We start from the raw sequence: 16,475 nt of genomic DNA on the forward strand, positions 1-16,475 counted from the left end.
AGTATGATTAATTCGTTAGTTGTCCGACAGCTTGACTACAACTCTGCTACTATAAGTACTTCATTCGTTCTCTCTTTAGCCAATGTTGCCAATCACCAGACTGCTAATTTTGACCATTTTGACTGTCATGAAGCTAAGGGTTTTAAGACAGTTGTATTGGTGTTCACTTGTATATACAGTCCATGGTACTCTCTGTGTACATATTTTTTGGGAAGGGTTGGGATTAAGCTTTGAGGAACGATTTTCCAGGAAGGGATAAAAGCCTAGCTGTATATGTATATCTTCATAATGCAGGGTAGCCCAAGACAATGCTTAATTTCTGGTTTACTACCCCTGAATGTATAAATATCTTGGTATATATTATATTTTTTTCTGTTTGGAAGTCGCCAATGAACTGTTCTGGCTTTAGATATTCCGCCATACACAGCTCAGTGGTTCAGTGGTTAATACGTATTAAAACGTCTCTTTCCTCTCAGCACTGGGGTCTTGGGTTCAAGTCCCTATCTGAATGGAGTTTCCATGTTCTACTAGTGTTTGCATGGGCTTTCTCTGGGGACTCCAGATGGACGGTTGATTCCGGTTAAGACTACACTGTATTCGATTGCTGAGTGCTGAGTGTAAACGGTTGTGTGTAAAACATTATTGTAAAGCATCCTTGGGTGTTTAGAAAGGTGCTCTCTAGGAGCAACTTTATTATTTTTTTCATTAGTTAATTTATACACAAATTATCATTAACTTTCAAGTAAAAGGAACATCCAGCCCTTCTTTTTACCCTTGTAAATGAAAAAATGCATTTAAGTATATATTTTAAACGTATACTTAACTGGAAAAGTACTTACTTTTAAGATTAAAATGAATACATACTTAATACATACTAAATGTACTATTTTAAACAACTAATGACAACTTCAGTATATTTGAATTGTAATCAAGCTATATTTAAATTCAACATAGGTGCTTTTTTCGTATAACTTTTAAGAAGAATTCAAGAAGATTTAAGTTTATGTTTTTAAACATGAAACTTGAAATTGAATTATATAGTAAATGTACTACTTTGCATACTGATGCAGATATTGTGTACACCTTAACGACACTGGAAAAAAAAACTACACTAAAGTGTCCTTTAAGTAGTATTTAAATCCACAACATATATTTTCTATCGACACACGTATAATTTAAAGCATATAATTTAAAGTTGCTCATAAACACATTTCATGGAAATACAGAGAAAGTATATTTAATGTGTATTTTCATTGAGTATATTAAATATTCTTTATCTAATAGTATTATTCACCTAATTAAACATACGTTTAATGCTCTCAAGTGTACTTCCTTTTTTAAAAGGGCTGTTTCTGACAGCTGGTTTAGCAGCACAAATCCTCAATCTGAACAAGCCTTTCACACACCCAGTGAGGAGTGGCTGAAATTCCCCCTTTCCCACATTTTTTACTACTTCAAATAAAAGCCAGTCTGAAGCTAAATAATCTCATGTGTCAGAAAGGCCTTTCAGGACTCAACTGACCTCCACTAAAGCACTAAAAGCTCTAAATAACTCACAAGTGGATTCTTGTGTTTGAGGGTGGACTGCACTGAATTCTGTATTATTGGTGCTAAATGACCCTGACCTTAATCTCGGGAAGCCACAGGAACTCTTGGGGGAACTTTGGGGTTTTAATATTAAGTGATATCTGTATAGTGTTTTTTATCTATTATTTGTGGGGTCAATTTGACCCCATTTAATGTTTAAAGCCTCTAAAAAAAAAGGGTTGGAATTAGTTTTGTGATTCATATTTATTCAGTCTTTCCTAATTTGATAAAGACAATAAGTCAAGCTTAAGATGTTTCAAATATATATCAGCTTTAATGTCTGTTTTATTAGGTTGTTTTATTGGCGTAAAACAATATTTTACACATATTTGTGTAGTAATACTGTAGAGTTTACTATTACAATCCGTTTTATTATCGTTCTTTAAACTTACCTTCATTTTAAGCCCTAACTTAACAACACAATACTTATAATGCTTATATAATAGTATTAAAACACTAATATTACCAGAAGCCCTAATAATTTGTCAAACAAACATAAAAACTGGTAAGTAAACTTTGCTAACATGTTTAATTATCTGGAATTATAATATATATTTTTTTGGAATTAAAATGCTGGGATCATATTGACCCAGAGAATAAAGGGTGTTACTAAATTGGAGGATAGCAGGAGGGTTTAGTATATAAGTAAGTAATAAACCAAGCAACCAACCAAGCAGCCAATTAAGCAACCAAACAACCAACCACTTAACCAACCAATTAACCAACCAATTAACAAACCAACCAACCAACCAATTAACCAATCAAACAACCAACCAACCAACCAACCAAACAACCAACCAACCAAACAACCAACCAAACAACCAATTAAGCAACCAAACAACCAACCACTTAACCAACCAATTAACCAACCAACCAACCAACCAACCAACCAATTAACCAACCAACCAAACAACCAACCAAACAACCAACCAAACAACCAATTAACCAACCAAACAACCTACCACTTAACCAACTAACCAACCAACCAACCAAACAACCAACCAATCAACTAACCAACCACTTAACCAAACAACCAAACAACCAACCACTTAACCAAGCAACCAAGCAACCAATTGACCAACAAAACAACCAAACAATTAACCAATCAACCAACCAAACAACCAACCAATTAACCAAACAATTAACCGACCAACAAACCAACCGACCAACCGACCAACCAAACAAATAAAAGTAAGACTATCAAACTGCCCCAGTGTTGTCGGAGTGCAGTGCAGAAGCCCTAATAATTTGTCAAACAAACATAAAAACTGGTAAGTAAACTTTGCTAACATGTTTAATTATCTGGAATTATAATATATATTTTTTTGGAATTAAATTGCTGGGATCATATTGACCCAGAGAATAAAGGGTGTTACTAAATTGGAGGATAGCAGGAGGGTTTAGTATATAAGTAAGTAATCAACCAAGCAACCAACCAAGCAACCAATTAAGCAACCAAACAACCAACCACTTAACCAACCAATTAACCAACCAATTAACAAACCAACCAACCAACCAATTAACCAATCAAACAACCAACCAACCAACCAACCAAACAACCAACCAACCAAACAACCAACCAAACAACCAATTAAGCAACCAAACAACCAACCACTTAACCAACCAATTAACCAACCAACCAACCAACCAACCAATTAACCAACCAACCAAACAACCAACCAAACAACCAACCAAACAACCAATTAACCAACCAAACAACCTACCACTTAACCAACTAACCAACCAACCAACCAAACAACCAACCAATCAACTAACCAACCACTTAACCAAACAACCAAACAACCAACCACTTAACCAAGCAACCAAGCAACCAATTGACCAACAAAACAACCAAACAATTAACCAATCAACCAACCAAACAACCAACCAATTAACCAAACAATTAACCGACCAACAAACCAACCAACCAACCAACCAACCAACCAACCAAACAAATAAAAGTAAGACTATCAAACTGCCCCAGTGTTGTCGGAGTGCAGTGTCCTCGATTTCCTCTCATTGTGGGTTAGTGTTTAAAACAGGCTGTTTCCGTGTATCCTGCTTTACAGACGAATCCCCTTTTGGCCTTTTTTTCCGTAATTACATGTTCACTCTCTCTCTCTTTTTGTAGAGAAGGTGGTGGTGAAGGAAAAACAGTGTAAAGGCCGGGCTGGAGAGAGTTTATGAGGCTTTGTGGAGAGGGAAGTCTTGAGCGCAGTCGAGCGAACGCTCTGCCAAGCACAAATTCTGGCTGCACATTCTTGCAGTATTGTTTCTTGTTGCCATGACTCTGACCCTCAGTGTTTTCCCTTACTCTCTCTCTCTCTCTCTCTCTCTCTTTCTCTCAGGGTGTGTATAAGTGTGATTCTGCGTGTTTTTTTTAAGGACTTTTTTAGGTCCACCTTGCATTGTAAATTTAATATTGAAGACTATATTAAAGCTATACAGGAATTCATGTGGAATTATTCAGTAAACAAAAAGTGTTAAACAATCCATTATATGTTTTATACAGTACAGGCCTTCTCTTTTTAAATGCGTTTTTCTTTGTTTTCATGACTATTTACATTGTAGATTCTCACTGAAGGCATCAAAACTATGAATGAACACATGTGGAGTTTTATGTACTTAACAAAAAAAAGGTGAAATAACTAAAAATATATATATTCTGGTTTCTTCAAAATAGCCACCCTTTGCTCTGATTACTGCTTTGCACACTCTTGGCATCATTCTCTCAATGAGCTTCAAGAGGTGGCCACCTGAAATGAAAAGTTTGCCTTCACTCTGTGGTCCAGCTCACCCCAAACCATCTGGATTGGGTTTTAATATTAAGTGATATCTGTATAGTGTGTGTTATTAACCCTTCTATTATCTTTGGGGTCAATTTGACCCCATTTCATGTTTAAAGCCTCTGAAAAAAGGGTTGACATTAGATTTGTGATTCATATTTACAGTCTTCTCCTAATTTGATAAAGACAATAAGTCAAGCTTAAGATGTTTCAAATATATATCAACTTCAATGACTGTTTTATTATCGTTCTTTAAACTTACCTTCAGTTTAGGCCCTGACTTAACAACACAATACCTATAATACTAAGATAGAATACAATACTAATATAATACTAATAGAACTAACTATATACAGCACACTCTTGGCATCATTCTCTCAATGAGCTTCAAGAGGTGCTCACCTGAAATGAAAAGTTTTCCAACAGTCTTGAAAGAAGGAGTTCCCAGAGGTGTTTATTAGTTTTTTGCCCCTTTGCCTTCTTCACTCTGTGGTCCTGCTCATCCTAAACCAATTTGATTGGGTTCAGGTCCGGTGACTGTGGAGGCCAGCTCATTTTTTGTTAAGTAAAAAACTCCACATGTGTTCATTCATAGTTTTGATGCCTTTAGTGAGAATCTACAATGTGAATAGTCACGAAAATAACAAGTCAAGAAAACGCATTGAAAAAGAGGAGGTGTGTCCACACTTTTGGCCTGTACCGTACCAGGGGTGTCAAACTCATTTATTTTTCTCATTACTGGCATAATCCTTTTAACTGTATACCAACAAACTTACACTAATATATATATATATATATATATTTATTTGTTTATTTATTATATATATATTTATTTATTTGTATATTTATTTATTTATTTTTGACCAATACTCGTATTCTAACATACTGCGTATTCTGCACAGGGAGTAGTGTTGGGTGTGTGTGTTTGGGGGTCAGTGGGGACGTTCTTCATTTAAATGTATGTGTGTGTGTGTGTGTGTGTGTGTGTGTGTGTGTGCTGACACCTGATACTGTTGATTTGTGTTGAGAGAGACATCAATCATCTGTCAGTAAATCAACCGAAGCTTAACAACAAGACAAATCAATAGGCCTGCGTATGCACACACACACACACACACACACACACACACACTTCAAACACACAGGAGAGCATACCTTCACGCTCTAATGCATACACACACACACAGACACACACACACACACACACACACACACAACACACACATACACTACACTGCACTCCAGTTATTTAGCTGGAGGTGTAATCTAGATATGGGCTGTAATTGGCTCTGCTGTATTTCATGCGCACTTTATCACAGTCTCACCTGGTTTCCACTGCCTCTGGCTGTAAATTGGACTGGGTGCTCTGGTTTCTGTGGAGACAGTAGGTCCAGTCCTCATGCATTAGTCATAAATGTGTTCCACCCACTGGCCAGATCAATCCCGTCAATAAGCTGGAGAAACGACTGGACTGGACTTTTAACTAGGACTGCTTACCAATAAGGTGGGGTTTAGAGGTAATCTCAGCTAATTTGGACGTTTCCTCTGGATGATGACGGTCTTTAGATTTGTTTCGAACCTTTAAAGGCCTATAAATGCTTGTCTACAGCTTTAGATTTTCTAGCTATTATAACTATGTATCGCCATGGAGTTGTAGAGGTTCCTAATGGGAAATGTCCTATGATAATCCATCACATTTAGACTGAAAATTCCCATCGCATCATCCCACACATTTTCAATCAGGGACACTGTTGGTCTGGCGATGCATTTGGCCATGATATAGCATCTGTATCTCTTAAGACGGAAGCAGCGTGTGGACAAGCATTGTCCTGTTAGAATTCAGAAACTCATCATTGCTCATTGCTCATCATTATTGGAGGACCGTGACCATTAATGTGCAACATTGGGCTGTCAAAGTGCAAAAGATCTGGCATCGTAAGAAATTGCCCCCCACACCATGACACCTAGACTTTCTAGATGTGTGATGGGGGACAACAAACTGTTTGTTGTGCTTTCAAGCGCATTGGCAAAATCGCAAAAACTGACCCCTCACATCCTGAACATCACCTATTCTAGACTCTCTCCTCTGGTAAAAGGCTTCAGACCATCAAAACCAGCACAGCACGTCACGCTAACAGCTTCTTCCCCAGAGCTGTAGCACTCCTTATCCACAGTGGACACCACTGACTCTCCAAACCTCACTCACTGAACTGTACTGACTGGATTTACAACTCGCTTACTTGCACTTTGCTTATTTACACAGCTGTACAGATGTCCTTTTGTAATGTAAACATCGTATGCACCTTTCTTTAAACAATATTTAACAATATTTAACATAAACCTACCTCAATATACAATAATATTCATATGTGTACAGTTCTTATTAATTCATTTTAATTTTTATTTCATTTAATTTCATTTCATTTCATTTTTCTCTTAGCTTCTATTGGTCTTTAGTGCCCTTTATTCCTTTAGTACTTTTAACTCAGGTAGAAGTTGGAAAGCATAGGAATTGAGTAACTGACCTTCCAAATTGTGTAGAAATTGGTGTAAAATGGTTGAAATTAATACTTTTTAAAACAAAACAAAGACAAGGAAATGACAGAGGTTGAGAAGACTGCTTCATTCAGAAATGGAGGAAGAGCAAACAGAGGAACGGATGAAGTGAATCAGATCAGGGAGGGGTTGGTGAAGGTGTAGGCATGACCGCTGGCTCTGATTTAAAATCCACACCCAGATCTACTGTACTGAACACTCATAGCCTGCAGAACAGAGTTTCAACACCTGAGAGATCGGCATGCCAAAGGACATGAGGCAAGAACTTGTATCATGATGTCCCATGACTTTTGCCACATCCAACAGAAGCTAAAGTACATTGTGATGACCTGTGAGATATGTGTTTTTAGGTCTCCTGGATTGGATGTGGCTTAGATTGTTTGCTTTGAATCAATTTTTATTGTTAGCATGGACAATTTTAGCCAGAGGACGCCGGTCACGATTGCTAGCTTTAGTTCTCTTCCTGATAACATTAGTGTGTAATTTTAGCTTGTCGATAAGGTAAGCAAGCTTATCACTAAGGTTGACAAGCTCGTTTCTAGCTTTAGTTCTCTTCCCGGTAACGTTAGTGTGTAATTAAGCTCATCGCTAAGGTTAGCTAGCTCATTGCTAAGGTAAGCTAGCTTGTTGCTAGCTTTAGTTGTCTTCCTGGTAACATTAGTGTGTAATTTAGCTTGTTGCTAATGTAAGCTAGCTCATCCCTAAGGTTAGCTAGCTCGTTTCTAGCTTTAGTTGTCTTCCTAGTAACATTAGAGCGTAATTTAGCTTGTAGCTAAGATAAGTTAGCGCATTGCTAAGATTAGCTAGCTCGTTGCTAGCTTTAGTTCTCATCCCGGTAACATTATGTGTAATTTATCTCATCGTTAAGGTTAGTTAGCTCAACACTAAGGTTAACTAGCTCATTGCTAGCTGTAGTTCTATACCTGGTAACATTAATGTGTAATTTTAGCTTGTCGATAAGGTAAGCTAGCCCATTGCTAAGGTTAGCTAGCTCGTTTCTAGCTTTAGTTCTCTTCCCTGTAACATTAGTGTGTAATTTAGCTCAACGCTAAGGTTAGCTAGATCATTACCACCCATTACAAGTGTATTAGCCTTCTATGACATATACCTGGTTGCCCCAACTGCTGGCTTTTAAATGTGTTTCTAATTTTCTTCCATTTTTCTCCCAAATTTAACTAGGCCATAAGCTGCCACAACACAAGGAGGGTGAAGACTAGCACATGCCTCCTCCGATACATGCAAAATCAGCAACCACCTCTTTTCCAACTGCTGATGATGCAGCATTGCATTTGGAGGAAAGCGCAGCGACTCGGTTCTGATACATCAGCTCACAGATGCAGCCTTGTGCTGATCAACATCACCCTTTGGAGTGATGAGGGCAAAGAGCGCCATCTACTGCACCCACCCAGAGAGAGCAAGGCCAATTGTGCTTTCTCGGGGCTCCAGCAGCTGATAGCAAGCTGCATGACTGGGCTTCGAACCAACGATGTCCCTAACCTAGTGGCAGTGCTTAGCTCTCTGGTCTTGCTTGAACTTATATAATTCTCATGGCCTTGCAATAGGCATGATACCCTGTGTTTAAAGTAAGCTCAATAACAAGATAACACCTCAAAACGTATGGGTGTTCCCAAGTCATGGCCATCATTTCTTTTTTTTACTTACTGCTGTCCCTGATTCTACAGACCAGGAAAAGACCAGAAGGTCTGTTATCAGCTAGAGTTAATGAACACAGATATACAGAAGGTTAACACAGCAGGCTATTTGGAGTCTGGCAAGGATTTTTCTTGCCACACTAATTCAATCAGCTGAGATACAACAGGGCATGTGGACGCTGTCACATGTACTGCATTTCAAAGCTTTATTTACTGCATTTAATCAGATCTAACCTTTGCGTTGTTCTCCTAATAGCCCTCGCAAATTTACCACGCCATATTTAGATAGTTTATAATAATGTCAGTGATGTATTATTGAATATGAAGATATAATCATCTCTGTGCTGCATTATTAAATATGATGTGTAGAAGAGTGTAGATAACAGCTCTGTCACGAAGTGACCCAGGCAGGGAGACGAGGAGGCGGACACAGGTGCAGGTAAGGGCGATATAAATAAATAATTTATTAAATAAATAACAAAGAAACAAGGAAACAAGCAACAAGTAAACATGTAACAAAGAAACACAAATAACCAATAACAAACTAGAGATAATAATAAAGATAAACAAACAGGGAATATATACAAGGAGCTAAACTAGGAATAGACACAAAGCAGGGGTAATATACAAGGAACTAGGGAACACGGAAATAAACAAGAAACTAGAGATAAACAAAGGACAAGGGCTAAAGCTAAGAAAACGAGGGCTAGGCTAGGAAACACAAGAACGACAAAACAACAGAGGAAGGTGCAAAGACCGACGGAGGACAAGGTGGCAGAGGAGAGCTATTTATAGTACATAAAACACACTAGAATTGGAAACACCTGGGGAAGGGGTGGAGCTACAAATTAGAAACACATGGTGGAAATCTACTGACAGGAGACACAGAGAGGCACAGGTCACGTGGGGAAGACACACAGAGACACGAAACAGGGCTAAGACCTGACAGAAGCCTCCCCCTAAACGCGCAGCTCCCGAGGCGCGTAAAAACGAACCCCGGGGGCTGGCGGCGGGGAGAGGCCGGGGAAAACAAGAGACGAAACCGGGGACTGAAACGGAGACAGGACAGAGGACAGAGACTGGACGGGAGACTGAACGGGGAACTGAACAGGAGACAGAGACTGGACGGGGAACGGAGACTGGACAGGGAACTGGACGGTGGACGGAGACTGGACAGGAGACTGGACGGGGAACTGGACAGGGAACTGGACGGTGGACGGAGACTGGACAGGACACTGGGCAGGGGACGGAGATTGAACAGGAGACTGGACGGGACTGGACATGGGAACAGGGACGAGGACATTAACAGGGACAGAAACAAACACTGTAACTGGGACGGGAACAGAGACAGACACGGGTACAGGGACGTAAACAGAGACAGGGACCAAAACAGGGAGAGACATGGGGACCAGAAACACGGGTGGGTGCCCAGGACTGGCAAATGTCTGAGGGGAAGTCCAAGGAGCCAGCCTGGGCACAGTACTGGGGACAAAGTCAGGGGACCTCGGTGCCTGCCTGGGTACATGGGACCTGGGACCAAACAAAGTTCCGGGAGCAGGAACCGGTGGGGTAGTGACTCTGGCAGCGGGCGCTGGAGCTGGCGGCGCGGCGACTCGGGCAGCGGGAGCTGGTGCTGGCGGCGCGGCGACTCGGGCAGCGGGAGCTGGTGCTGGCGGCGCGGCGACTCGGGCAGCGGGAGCTGGTGCTGGCACGGAGACTTGGGCAGCTGGCTCTGGCACGGAGACTGGAACTGCTGGAGCAGACACTGAGACTTGAGCAGCTTCAGCAGACATGGAGGCTGGAGCATTTTCAGCAGACATGGAGGCTGGAGCAGCACGCACAGCAGCATATGCAGAGTCTAGAGCGGCAGGAGTTCGGGGGCGTGGCTCAGCAGCCGAAGATGCCTCGTAGGTGGGCGTGTCCGCCGAGTGAGTTTCGGAGCTGGGCGTGTGGAGATCAGGTAATGCAGCTGTGAGGCCTGAAGCCGCGGGCGAAACAAAAACCCGGACTGGATCCGCAGCCTCGCCGGCAGAGTCCACAGCAAGCAGCGCGGGGCCGCCGGTAGAGACCGGCACGGGAAAAGTCTCCATAACAGTCCTGGAGCACGGCTGGGTTGCCGTGGAGATAGTCCCAGAGAGAGGCTGGACTGCAGCGGCGAAATCCAGCCCCGCAGCCGCCATGAAAGCCAGCTCCTCAGCCTGAGGGGCTGGCGCTGCAGCTGTGGGGCTCAAGGCTGCGGTTGCCGCAAAAACCCGGACCGGATTTTTACTCCCTCCGGCTGAGTCCAGCGCGTGGAAAATCTCTGCTCGCGGCTGGCTCACCGGGTTGGAGGTCCTGTAGCGCGATTCGGCAGCAACCGCGGGGAACACGGAGCGCGGTTCGACTGCCATCGCGGAAGTCCCGGAGCGCGGTTTCACAGCTTGCGCCTTTGCCGCGGGAGAGGAGAGTGTCTTGGCCGCGGGAGGAGCTAGCTTTGGAGGCGCCGGGGAAGCTAACGCCTTAGCCACCGGGGAAGCTAGCTCTGGAACCGCCGGTGAGGAGCGCACCTTGGCTGCAGGGGAACGGACGTGAGTCGGGACGGCCTCTGGAGCTGTGCGGCCGAGAGCCGGGTAGAGCACCGCCCCTGGGGGAAACGGTTTTGGAGTACGGGCTGATGCGGCGTAGAGCTCCTCTTCGTCCTCGGAGCTGCTGGGAGCGCACCCGAGAAAGTCCCACGGGTCCCGCTCCTTGAGCCTCGGGTACACGGAGGTACCGAGGCTCAAAGCACCAACCCTCATCGCCCCCCCAAGAAAATCCTCCCCGGAAAAGGGGTCTTCTTCCGGCTGGCGGGACCCCTTAGAGCGCCTACCCCGAGGCCTGCGGCGTCCTTGAGGCCTCGAGGTGTCCTGCGCCGGGGTCCCGCAAGGAGCTCGGCGAATCGCCATCCTGGTGCCCATCCAGGCAGAACCTGCTGTGTCCATGTTCGGTCGGTCTTTCTGTCACGAAGTGACCCAGGCAGGGAGACGAGGAGGCGGACACAGGTGCAGGTAAGGGCGATATAAATAAATAATTTATTAAATAAATAACAAAGAAACAAGGAAACAAGCAACAAGTAAACATGTAACAAAGAAACACAAATAACCAATAACAAACTAGAGATAATAATAAAGATAAACAAACAGGGAATATATACAAGGAGCTAAACTAGGAATAGACACAAAGCAGGGGTAATATACAAGGAACTAGGGAACACGGAAATAAACAAGAAACTAGAGATAAACAAAGGACAAGGGCTAAAGCTAAGAAAACGAGGGCTAGGCTAGGAAACACAAGAACGACAAAACAACAGAGGAAGGTGCAAAGACCGACGGAGGACAAGGTGGCAGAGGAGAGCTATTTATAGTACATAAAACACACTAGAATTGGAAACACCTGGGGAAGGGGTGGAGCTACAAATTAGAAACACATGGTGGAAATCTACTGACAGGAGACACAGAGAGGCACAGGTCACGTGGGGAAGACACACAGAGACACGAAACAGGGCTAAGACCTGACAAGCTGTTGGTGAAGTTTACACCAACATACCAAAACGTATGGGAACATTCACAGCTGTATAAGTTGTGAGGTGTTATCTGTCTTGTGATTGTGGTTGAACACTAGCTAGTGTGCTCATGGAAGTGCTGGCATTCAAACATTCCTGGATCCACAGTGTGACATGTGAATTAGGCATACATCAGAGAAGGCATTGAAACCACCCACAGTGGTGGTATTGACAGTGCAATAGGTGGTAATGATTGTGAATGGCATTGTCTGGCTAGAATAGTCCAGAAGAATTGGAAGATGGTGGGATCAGAATCAATTAAGGCCAATTCTTCCAAACTGAAAACCTCTGGAATATAACCAAGAGGAAGATGGATAATCACAAGCCATCAAACCAAACTGAACTGCTTGAATTTTTGCATCAGAAGTGAGTAGCATTAAGTTATCCAAAAGCAGTGTGTAAGACTGGTGAAGGAGAACATGCTGCCAAGATGTGTAAAAACTGTGATTAAAAAACAGTTTTTTTCCACCAAATATTGATTTCTGAACTCTTAAAACTTTATGAATATGAACTTGTTTTCTTTGCATTATTTGAGGTCTGAAAGCTCTGCCTCTTCCATTTCTCATATTCTGCAGATTATTTGGAATTTGGAAGATTTTTTCAGTAGTCTATTGAATAAAACAACAATCAGAAACTGAGGGGGTCTCTTAATGTTTTCCAGAGCTGTAGAGCCACCAACCTACACCCAATATTTGGCCAGATAAGCCAATTTTCAAACCCAGATTGACACCCAACGTGGTTTACACTCAACATTTACACAGAAATGTAAGTTTAACTTTAGGTACACTGGTTGACGATCAACATCAGGCCAACTTAAGTCCATCCTCAAACTACTTAAACCCACTTTTGAACCCCAGTTGGCTTCTAACATTGGGCCAATGTAAGCCCACTATCAAATATCAGTTGAGATGAAAAGTTAGACTAATAAAAACCTACCTTCAAATACTGGTTTACACCCAATGTTAGGCAAACCTAAGTAAACGTAAGTTTAAACATTGGTCCACGACCAACGTTAGGCCAAATTAAACTGACCATCAAACATGGATTGAATGGATTGGCTCCCAAAGACTCTGTAGAGAACTTGGACAGCATTACTTCAAGTAGATACTCTGTATCACCTTTATTTAAAAGATAGCAATATGGTTGAGTGTCCGTATTTCTTCTTCTCTTTCCTACCCTCTCTCTCTCTCTCTCTCTCCCTCTCTTCTTTGCCAGGCTAAGAGGAGTGTAGATTTATTCCTGTTGGTGGCCACAAAGCTCGCATTGTTTCACTGCCCCACTTGTTTAAAGCCTTGGACGCATGAGGTCCACTTTGTTCCAACCCATCGAGCTGCTGCTGCTGCTTTTGATAGAAAACTTGCTGACGTCTTAATTGGAAGGGCGTGCAGATATGTGAAACTCTCACCAAACAAACAACTGTAGAAGAGTCTTGGTTCATTTCATTATCTGTTAGATATGGATTGGTTATTATGTACTGTATTTTGTTCGCACTATAAGGTGCACCAGATTATAAGAGACATTATGCAACACTAGTAAGGAACAGGGGTGTCGCCATGTTTTACCTTCTAATTCAGCAGGTCTTGCCACTGCGTGGTGGTGGTGGGGGTAAGGTATAACTAAAAGATAAGCAAAGTTAACAAAACTGTAATTCTTAAAAATATATATTAAGCTGGATGTTAATCTACACAGATTTCTCCTCTGAAAACTGTTTATTTGGGTGAGTAAAGTGCTTCTGTTTATTTACAATAAGCTTCGATTTTCAGATTTCCTTTAAGCCTGGGTGCAACAGCATTAGCATTAGCGGCTAACTGCTAGCGCTAGCCGACAGTGCTACATTGTGGAACCCTGAATGTTTCGATAATTCAGGGTGATATTAGTTAGCGGTTTGTCCCACGTAGCTTAAATGCGAAGGCTACAGTCTGATAATACTCATTTCTGAATGATGAAAGAGCTAGCATTTAGCACTGTTAGCGGCTAATGCTAATTCTGCTCCAGCAGTGCTAGCCAGGGTTAGCAGCAGGCTACAGGCCGATAATACTCACTTTTGAACGACTAAAAAGCTAGGGTTTAGCGCAGTTAATGCTAATACTGCTCCAGCAGTGCTAGCCAGGGTTAGTAGCAGGCTACAAGCCAATATACTCGCCTCTGAACGGTGAAAGAGCTAGTGCTTAGATTGTAGGTGCGCCTTATAATGTGAAAAATACGGTAACTTTTCTTGATTAACTAGGTAACATACAGTACATATAATAAACATTAGGGTTTTAACAAACCCTAACACCCTAACCTAACAAACTATTGATACACTTATTTATATTGCAATTTATGTTTTTATTGCAAAACCGCACAGATTGTCACAATCACAGTGTTGGTTTGTAATGAATGGTTTATATGTAGAAGGCTTCAATGACACCTTTAGTGCTTGAATTTGTGCCCCAGGAGTGGCAAAAAGTTATTCAAAGTGTGTAAGACTGGTGGAGGAGAACATGATACCAAGATGCATGAAAACTGTAATTAAAAACCAGGGTTATTCCACCAAATATTGATTTCTGAACTCTTAAAACTTTATGAATATGAACTTGTTTTCTTTGCATTATTTGAGGTCTGAAAGCTCTGCATCTTTTTTTTGTTATTTCAGCCATTTCTCATTTTTTCTGTAAATAAATGTTCTAAATGACAATATTTTTATTTGGAATTTGGGAGAAATGTTGTCTGTAGTTTATAGAACAAAACAACAGTGTTCATTTTACTCAAACATAAACCTATAAATAGCAAAATCAGAGAAACTCTCTGTTCTGATTGGTTTTGTACAGACCTCTGAAGTTGTGTCATCATTTGGACGTCTTGCCCATAGTCTAAGGAGAGTTTCTATTGGCTAAAGATGAATGTTTATTGTGAAAATCAGTCCAATTGCTCCTGGTGGCAACATTGATTTTTGATTACAGGGTTGTGGGTTCATTACCCAGGGGAGAACACTGGTGTGCTCCAGGGGAATCGTAGCATGACTGAACCAGCTGAGATCTGACCCCTGCTCTGTTTAAACATGAATAAATATGTTTATAAAGACACATTGCATTACAGTGTCTCAGGGTTGCGCAATATGGTAAAATATCTACATACTGTCCAGTATTTAGTACAGTGTTTTTTCTGAATGACAATAATTACAAATTATTGTAATAAATAATAAAAATAATAAAATACAATTATTTGCTATAAGGGGTATGAAAAGAACCAAATGCTGGTTGAGAAACCTGAAATATGACATCATGTGGTATACAGACAAGTTTAAAAGCTGCAGTTCTTTTTAATTACCAAATAAATAAAGAATGTTTTACTTTGAAATGACTTGATATGAAAAACGTGGGCTATTTTATGACCACAAACTGTATCAACTTAACTTTGAGACATGAAAGCATCTTGAAAGTGATAAATATATGTGCAAAACACAAGAAGAGCCAAACGCTGGATTAGAAACTCAGGGTGAGACAAAGTAAACAGATGAGGTAAACAGAAACTTATCAAAGCTGCAATTTTTTTATTCCAAATAGATAAAGAATTTTGTACTTTAAAGTGACATAATATGAGAATGAACATGTATGTATGTATCAAAGCCACAATTTTGATGTATATATGTACAAGTATGTATGTATGTAGGCTATGTATGTATGTGTTTATAACAATAAATAAAGAAAGAATTTTGTACTTTAAAATAAATTCATACTAACTATTTTAATTTATTTTAATGTATGTATGTATGTGTATTTTGCATATAATGAGTAATAATACTACTAATAATTATAACAATAATAATAACAATATTAATTGCTGAGATTATTATTATGTATAAAAAAGATTGTTAGATTTATTATTTTTATTTCCTTAATTTCTTCATATAATATTGAGTTAATGATAATGCATATTATGGAAAGAATTATAAATAAACAGTATAAAAAATAATATATAATATAAAAAGAAACTTGCTTATATATACAGCTCTAGAAAAAATGAAGAGACCACTTCAGTTTCTGAATCAGTTTCTCTGATTTAGCTATTTATAGGTTTATGTTTAAGTGAAATGAACATTGTTGTTTATTTTATTCTATAAAGCACAGACAGCATTTCTCCCAAATTCCAAATAAAAATATTGTAATTTATAGCATTTTTTTAGAAAAAAGGGAAATGGCTGAAATAACAAAAAATAAAATGTAGAGCTCAAATAATGCAAACAAAACAAGGTCATATTTATTAAGGTTTTTTTGTTAAATCAGTTTTCATGCGTCTTGGCATGTTCTCCTCCACCAGTCTTACACACTGCTT

The 16,475-nt window shown here is 40.6% G+C and overlaps 1 protein-coding gene across 1 annotated transcript in view; it reads left to right on the forward strand.

Annotated features, from left to right (window-relative positions):
- The window catches only part of tmem41ab (transmembrane protein 41ab), a 519,270-nt gene that overhangs the window by 460,661 nt on the left and 42,134 nt on the right, over window positions 1–16,475 (forward strand). The window lies entirely within an intron of this gene.

Source organism: Astyanax mexicanus, chromosome 21, assembly GCF_023375975.1.
Source record: "Astyanax mexicanus isolate ESR-SI-001 chromosome 21, AstMex3_surface, whole genome shotgun sequence".
NCBI lineage: Eukaryota > Metazoa > Chordata > Actinopteri > Characiformes > Acestrorhamphidae > Astyanax > Astyanax mexicanus.